General features: G+C 35.7%; 1 pseudogene; it reads left to right on the top strand.

Moving 5' to 3' along the window:
* Positions 1-656: 656 nt before the first annotated feature.
* LOC114513874 lies at positions 657-1,381 on the top strand (annotated as a pseudogene).
* The last annotated feature ends 999 nt before the right edge of the window (positions 1,382-2,380 follow it).

Genomic DNA, 2,380 nt, shown 5'->3' with positions numbered 1-2,380 from the left:
GCAGCATTCTTGAAGAAACTAGAAATGTGTTCTTTAGGGATGGTGAAAGTAACATTATACCAAATTTAGGTGAGCTAATGTGACTGGTGCTTACAAATATATGCTTTGTTTTCTAGACAGGATTCAGAATAGAACTTGCATGTTTCAAAATTCCAAAATACACAATTCTTGTCCAACCCAGAAGTTTTTGCAAACCTGAAATGCAGAGATAATAAATCATTAATCTGAGTATACATAACTAAATATTTAAATAAACAAATATTTATAGTATTATTTGCATAGTCAATTTGAATATTTCTTAAAATTTTTCTAAGAAACAATTAAATATTCCTTCGCATACTTGTTCAACCATTGTCTTTTGTTTCTGAGATTAAGTCATGATTGAAAGCATTAGGGAATAATATATATGAATTCTAAAGAAACTTACAGTTCAGAAGAAAGAGTTGTGCCAATTGTCCACACCCAAGAATTTGTATTATTTCTCTGGGACAGTCCAGTCCATGGATATTTTTTGAAAATCTTCAAAAAATTCTATGATAAAAGAAATTTTATGGAAATTGCATAAAATTAATTTGTATTTGTAAAAACAAAAATGTTGTCTCACAGTTAGAGGGGGAGGTGACAGCTAAGTAAACTGCACAGCCCTCCAACATCTGATGACTTTAGTGAATAAGCAATCAACCACATCCTGCCATCCAGGATTTCTTGGTCACCCCACCAAGCTGTCCAAGCATATCCAACACCCAAAGATCATACAACAGTGTGTGAAAAAATTAAGGACTCTGAATCAATGTGGAACACCTCAAGAATCACCTCATTTGAGGTAAGAGCTGCAGCAGAGCTGATAATATTCTAAACAACTGGCCAAAGAAACAAGTAAGTCCATGAAACAGTCCATATCTCCTCTTACCATTCTCTGAACAGCGTGAAAGGAAAAATACAGGTTACTTCTCAGTGGCTAAATTCACAACATCACTGATCAACTCTCCAAAGGCGAGCAGCTGAGAAAGGGAAAGAGTGTTTTGCGTGAGTGGGGATCCTGTGCCAGAGCATCTGGTGGAACTCCTGAGGAGAGCTCAAAAGAAAGGAATCTTGTGTTCCAGAAAAGCCAAACTCACCCTCAAGGTCAGGTGCAGGGTGGGGGTATTATACAGGATGACCTTCACCTTATTCATGAAAGAATCTTCTCTTAGGCAACTGGAAGCTGATATTATGGATATTAATAAACTTTTCAAAAGTCTGGGAATGATAATTCATGAAAAAAAGGAGGTGTGATCACATTAGAAGCCAAGTTGAAAATGCAGGGGTGCATGTGCAAGAAGCCAACCAGCAACCACCAAGGGTATCAGAATATGAGAGAGAGATCCCTGTATGTTCGTGAGATGCACAAGACTTTTAAGAAAACTACAAATCTATGACTGCATTAGCATGGGAGAATAAAACAAAAGTCTAAACCTTTCTATTTTATTTCATTTATTTTTAAAGATTCAACTTATTTAATTTTAGAGAAGGAGGAAGAGAGGGAGAAAGAAAGGGAAACAACAATTGGTTTCCTGTCCTATGCTGGATCCCTGACCAATCCTGCAACAACACAGGCAGGTGCCCTGACTGGGAATCAAACCAGTGACATTTTCCTTTACAGAATAATGTCCAACTAGGTGAGCCACACCAGTCAGGACAAACTATATATTCTAAATGACTGTATTAAGCATTATAATGCTTTTGCTTCTGGTTTGATTTGTACATTGAGTATTTGAATGCAGGTTTTAATGTTAGACAATGAGAATGATTTTGGACATAATAAATTGGCCTTAGAAAATATGTGACAATGATAATTTATTATTGTGACAATGATTATTTATTAATTTATTATTCAGAGAACTTATTTTGAAAACAACTTTAAAAATTGTTTTTCTTTACTGTTCACATTCAATATTGTTTTGGACCTCTGTTTGCCTTGAGAGGTGACCACCCCCATGGATCTGGGGCCCATCTGACACCATGCATATTTTTTAGAATATTCTTGACTATATTCTCCATGTTGTGCTTTGCATTGTTGTGACTGATTTTATAACTGGCAATTTACAAAAGAGCTTTTTGATAAAAGTTTCAAAATTCACAGGCTTTTTGCTACTCTTAATTTACTTACATAGGTAGCTCTTTTTACCATTCTTCATTAAAAAAATTGATGTATGCCCATTAACTAACTTCCCATTTTAAATCAATGCTATTGTTTGTTAATTTATTTTTATTGATGAAAGAGAGAGAGAGAGAGAGAGAGAGCAACCAGTTAGGCGGTCCACTTGGTGTGGCATTCCTTGGGAGCTTCTTGTGTGCATGCATGATGGGGCATCAACCAGCATGCTGTGTGTATTTTGAT

Source organism: Phyllostomus discolor, chromosome 2 (genome assembly GCF_004126475.2).
Source record: "Phyllostomus discolor isolate MPI-MPIP mPhyDis1 chromosome 2, mPhyDis1.pri.v3, whole genome shotgun sequence".
Taxonomy (NCBI): Eukaryota; Metazoa; Chordata; class Mammalia; order Chiroptera; family Phyllostomidae; genus Phyllostomus; species Phyllostomus discolor.
This window is presented reverse-complemented; position numbering and strand designations above follow the sequence as displayed.